General features: G+C 42.6%; 1 long non-coding RNA gene across 1 annotated transcript in view; it reads right to left on the bottom strand.

Moving 5' to 3' along the window:
- Positions 1 to 10,313, bottom strand: part of LOC111742880 — a 15,304-nt gene extending 4,991 nt beyond the window's left edge. Inside the window, exon 1 of the long non-coding RNA XR_002781519.1 lies at positions 9,787 to 10,313. This is a non-coding gene — a long non-coding RNA (uncharacterized LOC111742880). The remainder of the gene's footprint in view (positions 1 to 9,786) is intronic.
- Between the last annotated feature and the right edge of the window lie 184 nt (positions 10,314 to 10,497).

The following is a 10,497-nucleotide window of genomic DNA, read 5'->3' as shown; positions in this document are numbered from 1 at the left end:
CTCATAACAACCCTATGAAGTAAACATTATCCCCATGTTATAGGACATAAAACTGAGGCACAGAGAGGTTAAATTACTTGTCCAAGATTACACAGTTAGTCAGTGCTAGCACTAGAATCCTAGTCCAGGCAGTGTGGCTCTAGCTCTGTGCCCTTTAAGTCATTAAGAAAGACATGCTGGAAAAAAAGTCCACATGCATTTGAAAGTCTTAGTCAAGGTCTTTTTTGCATGTATAGTCCATTTTTTAAAATCATCAAAAGTATACAGCTTATCTCTGCTATCCAAAAGTAGAGTGTTCCTATAAAATCTCTTGTAAGCCAAAATGGTGTAAAGCAAAGAAGCAATTACCATCCATTTATGTGGAAAAATTCAGTGCTCTCACAATGTCTTTATTTTGTTCACCACAATCAAAATGATTAATTTTTTCCAGTTTTATGCTAAGTGTAAATGCCCTTACAAGCTCTCAGGCTACTCTGATACCTTAGGACACATCTTGCTAATGAATGCACAAAATAAATCAAGGTAAAGCACAGAAACGCTCACAGACCCAGTTCAAAGCTCTGGTGGCTTGATGCCGAGATGCTGAGTGTAGTTCCTAGGGAAGGAGCTTGGTGGGGCCACTCTCTCTGTGTTGCCTCTATAACGACTGGCTGCAAAACAGACAATGGACGCTCTTTGTGCTTTTCGCCTTTGTTCATAAAAGTAAAATTCTCTTTTGGACTTCTTTTGGTTATCAAAAACAAGCACTAATGTAGATCTTTCATAACAACGAAGTCGTGCGAGGCGAACTTCCGAAAAGCAGGGATACCTGTAAAACCATCTGCCTCTCTTTATTTTTCTTTTCTTCATCCACAAACAATGCAGATGTTGTGGAGGATGAAAGAAATGTAATAATTACTGAACTGTCTTAGATGCATCTCACTATTGCACTGAAATTTATATTATTAGGTTTCCATTTTATTTCAGATGAGGACACTAGCCTTTAGTTGAACTTACGTTTGGGTAGACTCACGGTGAGGAAGTGGGAGAGCTTGAGGCTAACTCAGAGCCATCTGATTGACCAAGTTCATGCTTATGCCCTGACTATACAAGAGAGTTTAACTGCGTTATGACCTGAAATTGAAGGTGGACAGTTGCAAGGCCCCTATGAACATCTGACCCTGCCAGGGGAGAGGAGATTCAGACCTTGGGCCTGTCAAGCAGATACCTTTTCACCAGCTGTGACACCTCCTGCCTATAAGTAGCATTAATGAAAAGGCTAGAGGAGTAGCAGATGGAACACACTCAAACCTTCCAATCAGGGTTCGTCGATCCCCTTCGGCTTCTCTGGGCACTGTGCATCATCTGCATTAAAAAGCCCAGTGGATCTTTTTCAGCTGCTTCCCGTCAGCCCACATAACCTCCTTTGACACTCCTCCGGGAGAGTCCCGTGTTGTGCAATAACAGACTGAGGATGGTGCAAATAATTAGAACTTAGATTGTCAATTTGGTCTCCAAAGTCCATCACACAGAAAGTGCACTGGCTTGACATATGATGCACAGTGTAGTTCTATGGAAATAAATGATCTAAATTGCTTTTTTCGGTAAAAAGTTGATAACATATTTTATGTGTCCCAATCACTCATTTTTACACGAGCAGAGGCAACAACATTGATTAAGATGAATTCTTCGGAGCCAATGTCAGTTAACTTAACTTTGGTTGTTGGTACAGTACCATTCATTTAACTTTGCCTTTTCTTCCCTTCCCCTCACCCACCATCAGAGATGATACATTTAATATAAAAAGTCATTTATAAATATAAATGTATTTAGAAATAAAAATGCTTAGGTATATATATAGGCACAGTGGTCTCTGTGAGTAAGAAATTGTTATTGAGATATGGCTATACATTGCACACTTGTTATAGGATCCAGAATTAATTCACAGAAAACACACACACCCAGACACATACACCCTGACTGAGGTTAAACTGCTCTCCTCCTCTTCTTGTCATAATCACTTAACGTAATGATAGTGCTGTCATTATAAATATTTGGAGACTTCTGCATCTTGATAATTGATGGATTCAGAATGTTGGAGAACTCAGAGAATAATTTTTAAATCAGCACGAGCATCATGTTTAAAGTGTTTCCTTGGGTTTTCAGGATGAAAATCGGAACCGACCTCTATTTCTTAAGAAATGATTAGGAAGCGTAAGAAAGGCAAACACACCCAGCCACGTGTTATTTCTTAGGTCTTCCTCCGGTAAATTGAAAATGGTACCTCCCCTCTGTGAATCTGCCCCCCTCCACACGGTTGGCCCGGGTGCCATACACCTGCTCAGTGTCAGCTGGAACCCACCAGAGCATATGGCTGCTCATATATTGTCTTGTCCCAGGATGGATTGGGAATGCTGGTCACCTGGGCTCTGTTTTCAAGTGGTGTGACAGCAGCCATAGGCAGCCCAGAGAATGACAGGCTCTCGCTAGAAAGTGGGAAAGATCGAGGGGAACAGAAGGGAGATGTTTTCACATACCCAGCAGCTATGATGTGACTCTTTATAAGAACACAGTGCTCACTGGCTTGTCCCACTGTGAACAGGTGCAATAGGAGAGAAATCTTGTTTTTTATTTTATATTTTATTTACAATTGCTAGTCAATTGTGGTAGGCAAAATTATGTCTACCTCCTAATTCCCCAGAACCTGTGACTATGTTACCTCACAAGGCAAAAGGGTAGCAGATGGACTTAAGGTTGCTAATCATCTGACTTTAAAATAAGGAAATTATCCTGGATAACCTGGGTGAGCACAGTGAAATCATGAGGCCCCTTAAGAGGGGAAGGGGAGGCAGAAGAGGTCAGAGTGATGCTGCGTGAAAAGGACTTGACCTGCTTTGCCGGCTTTGAAGATGGAGGAAAAGGGCCACAAGCCAAGCCAGGGGTATTGAAACCAGGGGTATTGGGCTAGAGTTTGGGCCACAGAACTTGAGTAAGCCCAGACTCATGGTTGGATCTTAGCTAAGTCACTGGTCTTTCTTAAGGTCGTTTCATCTGTTTGGTGGGCCCAGAGTGGTCGCAGTACCTGCAGCACATAGTTCACAGTATTAGTGCCCCAATCCAGGGTGATGAGTGTGAACGTTTTCCAAAAATTTGAAATAAATAATTTGATGTTCAAAGGAGGTAAAGCTCATTATGTCTGTTTTGGGAGATAAGTGGTTTTGAAGAAGTTACCCAAGGGTCATAACTACAGAAATATTCTTTTTCAAGTTGTTCAGGATTCAGACTCTCCTATTTTCCTGATACAACTGGTAAAACGATGTTAACGGGGAAGATGGATGGGATGGGGCACGGGCTGTGAAGCCGTGCGCACTGGGGCTCCCAAATCCCAGTGCATTCGCCTTCACTCGCTCTGTGTGGAACCTCAGCTAAGACTCTTCTCTGACCTTTAGTGTCCTTTCTACAAACTGGACTGATGATCTCGATATGGCAGGCCTTACTGTTATGAACTTTCACTATTTGCCTCTGACAGTGCCTGCAATATGGTATGTGAAGAAACTCTCTGTCCCTACCCCATTTCCTGGGGCTCTCTCTCAAGAAGTCCAATTGTTTATAAGACAGATTATAGTCGGAAGCTTTCTCCTACTAAAAGACAATAATTGTTTAGTGCTATTTTTAAAGGACTTATATATAATTTGTATAAACTATATATGCATATAAATGTATACAGACATTCTTTTAATGCTAATTACACAAAAACTCTATTAATTCCCTTTTTTAGAGGTAGGTTTTCTTTTTAAAAAAATCAGTTTTATCAGAGAAATATGAAACCAAATTATTGTCCTATCTGACTTCAAGAATCAGACAGCTGGAATTTGTTTTCTTCCAACACAGTCAAACCTAAGACCATCTTCAGGAGGCTCCAGAGAGATGCGTTTAGCGGCCCTAATGATTTATGGATCGGCGATTTCTTTCTGGGTTCTGATTGGGGCCAGATCGGCTGTCTCCAGTCACTCCTGAAACACCCGCCCTACTTACTCTGCCCTTTCTTCTTGCCAGAAACACACCACTGTGGTGTGGTATATAGGAAAGAACATGGGACTGGGAATCAAAAGATGGCAATGCTCGAAGCCCGTGCTCCCTGCTACTAGCCAGCAGCACTAGGAAACTCTGCTGCTTAACTTCCTCATTTGTGAATTGGGTATGGTATTTATTATAATTGTCACAGGATTGTTATCAGCATTGAATGATGTCATGCTTTAAGATCTCGAAGAATTTATGAAATATGAGACATTATGACACACACATAATAAAGAGTGGAAGAGAGTTTAGTAGATATAAGCATCGAAAATAATAGATTTAATTGCTTTCACTCCCTTCTAACAATGCTTCTAATTTCATAAAGTCCCATAGGTTTCATCCTTTGCTATTGTACAATATCTACTCACACTGCAGTTTATAGCTCTGGAATGGTTTGCAATGAAGGCCTTTATTCAACAAATATTTCTCAACCACCTACTAAGTGCCAGCCTCGATCACTCTGGTGAACAAAACAGACAAAAAGATCTGCCCCATGGTCCTCATGTGACTTTGGGAAAACCCAGAAATGGTGGTTCAAGAGCTCTCTGATACACAACTGCCTGAGTGAGATCCCAGGAGCTTGTTTTCCTTGTCTTCCACCCAATATAATCCTGGGGCCCAGATCTCTGAAAAATCCACTACTTGGCTTCAGTCCAGGGACAGGCATTGGGAATGTTAAGTCAGGCCAATGTTTGGTGCTCAGAAGTTGGACAGGAACCATGTGCTGAGTGCCAGCAATGCTGTTTGAGAACTAGTATCTGGGTTTAATTTCCACTGTCTGTCAGAAGGAAGCTTTGATCAGGCTCTGCATTTTTTCACTTCTCCTAAGTGACTGGAGGCTACTACTGGCCATTACCACTGCCTCTGTGTGATCTCTGGGTTGGCCGTGACATTAGAGGTTTATTTACATTAATTTCCCCTGAATTACCCTGCCCAGTGCTTCTCTCTCTCCTCTCCAGTAATGGAACAGTTAGGGATAGGTGTTCATCTTTGGAGTAAATGTGTGTCCAGGAAGGTAAGGGATGGGAAATGGGGCGGGGGACCCACACGCATTGCAGAAGGAAGTGCAGCACGAGTAAGTGACTGCAGCTGGCATTTAATGGCTTTTCTTTTCTGCCATCATTTTCCTTTAAGCCCAAAAGAAACTCTTTGTAATATGTGTTAAAATTATGGTTCAGATTTCTGATGATCAAGTTACATAGATTAAAGTAATGGATACCAGACTCCGCATCAATTCAGGTATAAATATGGATGAAATGAATGTACATTACCCACTGTTATAAATCTGTGTGTTCAAGAAAAGACATAAATCTCCCAAAACTTTCCTACCTCAGGGTATGAAGTTTTGTTTTTTGTTTTTGTTGGGTTTTTTTTTTTTTTCAGTGTTTTCGATGAAATTATGATTTGGAGTAAGTTGCTTGTTTTGCAGAAACCTCTGGCTTTTTTCTTTCTCACAAGAAAGGGTAGAGTATATTATTTATAATGGTGAGTCATTAAAATGCTCCAGGAAGTCATCACTGCAGAGGGGGTCGGAGAGAGAAGGGGTTATACGGCATTCCAGATGTGCATGTGTGGAGAAGGGCCATGCATTTGGAGAAATTTATAGCACCTGGCTCCATTGTAAAGGATTCTCAGCCTGGGGGCGTTTCTGTTCTCTTCCCCTCCCCTCTGCCCTATCAACACTGTACATGCAGGAGCTCAAAGGTGTCAGCGCGTGATGGACACATGGCCACAGGATGTTGTGGTCTGGAAGGGAAGACTAGGTTCTCACTCCTGCTAAGCCACAGGGCCGATGAAAGTGTTTGAGCTCCTTGCAGCCTGGGGCCCTCACAGGAGCAAGAATAAGTCTCATGGGAAGGAAAAAGAAAAAAGCCCAACGCTGTGCAGAAATGCATCTCTCAGCTATGCTGCTCAGCAACTGCACATTTGGTCATCACCTCAGTCTACCTCTTCAAGTTTCACAGTCTGTAAAATGAAGGTACTAATGCACATTCCGTAAGGCTGGTGTGAGGACCAAGTGAGATTGTGAGTGTGAAAACACTGAGCGCAATTCCTTTCTCTTCTCGCTTAGACTCCCAACTTGTAGGCTAAATGACTCACGACCCCATTGTTCCAAATGGAATCGCATCATGGACTCTCAGCCATTCTCCAGCTTCCCTCATCTGAGGCCGCTGCTGATCCTACATGGAGCTCAGCTACTTCTAAAGTTCTGAGTGGTAAATAAAAACTTAACAAGGAGGTCCACTTTCCTCCTCTGCAGCATCCACATTAGCAAACGATTACTTTGTCTTCAGGCAGCAAAAGGGAAAATGAGAAAAGCAGGGCATGCCCCTTCCCTGTAAGGACCAACCTGAAAATGACCTACATCCCTTTTCTACACATTCCACTGGTCACAACTTAGTCATGTGGCTCACCTAATCATGAAGGGGACTGGGAAAAATATTCTTTATCTGGGGTAGCCATGGATCCAGCTCAATTCCCGTACCATGGAGGAAAGGGAGATGGACATTGTGGGGTAATTGGCTGTCTCCTCCAGAGGGGGTTACAGGGAGTTATGCCAGAAACTTAAGTACAACCGTATGCTTGAAGAGAGAGATTTGGGTTCTTTTGGGCTGGAGAAAGGAAGATTGTTATTCAGTGGATCACGAGAGGTGTTTATGTGTAATAATCAGATTAATTAGGATGAAGCTATATGGCTCACTTTGTTGGCGTGTAATTTCCAGAAGCCAAGGTAACTGAGCCTGTCCTATTATGGGTCAAGTAAACTTTACTTTCCTCTGCAGCCACTGTCGGTCAGTCACCATTTACCTGCCCAATTCCCTACATACTTTTTACCTTTGTATTCCCAGTGCATATCCCATGGTCTGCCACAAAGCTATTGACTCCATTGTTGAATGAATGAATGAATGAATGAATGAGTGAGTTAGAGAGCATGAGAGTGAAGTAAAAGACAGGTAGAGACTGGGCAACAGGATGGTGGTGATGTCAGTGATCACTGTCATAAACAAAACCATATCATCTCCATACTCCTGAGCTACCACTTCCCTTACTCTTAAGAGATGGCTTTGCTTCTCATTTATATAGAGAAAAGGAAAAGCAAAAATTCCTCAGTGTCTACAGTGGTTCAGCAAACTTACCAGCCTGCAGGTCCATCCTCGCTTTCTTCCCTTCTATTAAATTCTATCTCATCTACCGCCATTGTTTCTATGCATATGTAACCTACACACATATGATGTCCAAACATATTTCAAGCATACTCCTCTCTCTAGAGAGTACAGAACCAACTGCCTCCAGGACATCTTCATTCAGATGTATTCTAGAGGCCAATAATGTCTAAAACACTATAATACCTAGGACACTTCATGTCTAAAATTAGATTCAGGCTCCACCACTCATTGCTCTTGTGCCTTGTGTATCATTTGGAAAGTGAAGGCAAGAAAACTTTGAGATTATAACGGGATCAAATGAATTGATACATAAGAATGTGATATGTACACTCTGAGATACATGTGAAGGATGGCAATGACTTTCTATCAACCAACAAGGCTTTACTGAGTACATGCAGTATATCTAGCATGATTCTGGATGTTCTAGTGATTATAGAATAGAAAAATCCGTGGCTCCTGTCCCAAGGACCTTACAGATTGGCTAGCAAAGGGAAAAATGAAATAACGAAGCACTAAACTGTGATTTGGGCAACAGAGCTTGCAAGAATGGAAAGCCAGTGGCATCACCAGTGGAGTTCTAGAGGGGGGCCTCTATTTCCTCCAGCCTCATACATCCTCCTCTTAAAGATATTCCTCTGTCCATGGCACAGAAGATACAGCCCTAGTTATCACATATGACCTCTCACCCACAGCCACGATCATTTGAACTGGTATCACCTGAGCTGGGCTGGGCTGATCAGAATGTCTCTCCCAGGGAGATGTTACCCAGGCAGTGTTGAGAAGTGATAATGTAGTGATGGTGCCAGATTTACTGACATGGGGACGTGTAACGAAAGATTATGGGAAAGGTTACGGGTACCAAACCCCCAAAATCTGTCAGTGAGAAAGAGAATGGAGCTGAAGGGAGAATGGAGCAGCTAAGCAGGGAGAGGTGGAGATGAGAGACCATGTGGTCCCAGGGAGAGCAGTGGAGAAGTGGAGAAGTAAAGCTAGAAGTTTGTTCTCTTGAGATCTAGCTGGGTTTCCTGCAATAATATTTACTTGCAACTCTAAGTCCTGTGCTCACTGTAGTATCACACAGTACCATATCACATTTATACTTGTTTTTAAAATTATACGAAGATATTTCAACATTATGCTCCTTAGTCATTTACCAATGTAGGTTTAAACTGTAATTTGATTCAACATCACCAGAATATATGGGGATTTGATGTTTTTCTCCTTCCAGTTTCTAATGGAAATTACTTCCTTTCATGCATCCAGTGCACATTAATTACTTTAATAATAATAATAATAGTACTAGTGTCTTGCTTTTATCGTGGTTTCCTGTTTACAAAGAGATTTCACACACATTATCTCATGTGAGTCTCACGATAACTCCATATGGCTCAGAGAGGGTAAGTGAATTATTGAGTTACACAACAGGATTGGGACATAAATTGAGATCTCCTGACTCTTAATCCAGTTCTAAGGCAGAACAAAAATATGGAAGTTCAAACAGTGAGTTCTCCAACCTATGCCTGAGATCGCTATGTATGCTGATACCTCTTGGAACATTGCAAAGACCCTTGTCATTCCTGTTTGCCTTTATATTCAAATTCCAAATTTCCAGTCGAGGAGAAAACCCATATTCAGCTCAGTTTACCAACATTTTCTGATATCATATTATGTGCTAGCTCTGAGCTAGGTCCTACTTTTCGTGAACAGACTTACTGGGTCTGAAACATCTGTATTAGAGCAGGTAGACAATCAAGCCTGACCTGTTAAAACATCAGGTGTGACTTCCAAGAGGTCTTAGTGATAGAGGTTGTATTACCCAGAGACAGGAGTCAGCTGTTTTGTAAAAACTTCCCCACTATTCAGCTCTGACATCTGGCTCCCAGGACACCTGATCTGGAGGATGCTGAAAGCAAAGTAGCATGGTAGCTCAAGGCTTCTGCTACTGAGAGCAAGAGCTTTCACGTGATCTCATAAAACTTGCAAAAGCTGCTAGATCATTCCTGGGACAGCCATCCACTCTCTTACCTATTCTGAGAGGAGGAAGAAGTCCAGCTTTAGTCTCCCTTTTCCAAAAGGTGAGCTGAAGGAATGCTCCCAAAGATTCCTCAATCTCCTGGGTTGAAGAATGTTTTTTCAGTGTACTCCGGGGACAGGCTTGGGCTAATGGAATGCCTGCCAGCCTGTCCGCACTCTCCCAGTGCTCTGCCTCTCCTAGCAGGTTCCCCTGCCCCTATTCCCTTGCAAATACACAGAATGAGGGCAGGTTATAGAAAAGAAAAGGGATGCACTATGGCGGTTATACTGCAAGGTGAGCTTAATGAACAACAGGATACTATACTGCCATTCGTACCCCCATTAGTATATCCCCCTTCCTCCCCAAAATATAAAGAGAAATATTTAGATACCAAGTCTCTGATTAAAGATTCATGAATCAAGGCCACCAAAGCTTAGGTTTTAATTCAATTCCCTGACAGATTATTGGCTTCCTTTTCAAGAAATTAGTTGGTCATGGGAACAATAGCTGAGACCCCTCAATTTCTAAGACATGGAAAGAGGAACTTACAGGCATGGAATCACCCTTCAGGCCTCTTTCATGTGTGACGATCTCAGCACATTCCAGAGCTGGCATACCCCAACATGTGAGCCATCTCTTCTCAGGAGGACCTCCAAGCCTCCTCTTCGTGGACCCTCCAGCCAAGGCTGATCTGCTCAGAAATACCTGCTCTTGAGAGTTCCAGGACTCCAGAGGGGAAGCACTGTAGGGGGCCTGGGGCCTGCTACTGAGCTACATTTTTAGTTAGAGCAGAGGTCAGTCTTGCCTAGGGAATGTCTCAAATCCAACCCCTTCCTAAGTCAAGCTTCTCGGGAAATGCCTTATACAGCTGTACTCTGCGACCCCAGGTGGACTCTAATCTAATTTAATTGGCTCTCAAGGCTCCTTCTCTTATACCTGGAGGTCTAAAATACTGACAACACCTCCTCAACCCCAAAGAATCAGAAGCCAGTGACCCTTCTATTAGTAGGAGCCATGAGACCTCAGGGAATCTGACACTGCCCTGAGGAAGGTAAGATGAGGTGTGTGCTGGCCCCATCCCAGGAAGGACAATGGAGATCATAGCAAGAGACAAGTGTGAGCCATCCTCCGAAAGACACTGGGTGACTGTCAGTGAGTTCAATGTGGCCAAGGCCTGTAATTCAAGGAACAGAGAATAAATCTTCCAAAGGACCTATCTATTTGCCCCATTTTGTAATTTAAAATACAAAAGGTGACCTA

Source organism: Pteropus vampyrus, unplaced genomic scaffold (assembly GCF_000151845.1).
Source record: "Pteropus vampyrus isolate Shadow unplaced genomic scaffold, Pvam_2.0 Scaffold103, whole genome shotgun sequence".
NCBI lineage: Eukaryota > Metazoa > Chordata > Mammalia > Chiroptera > Pteropodidae > Pteropus > Pteropus vampyrus.
The sequence above is the reverse complement of the archived record's forward strand: the minus strand, read 5'-3'. Positions and strand labels throughout refer to the sequence as shown.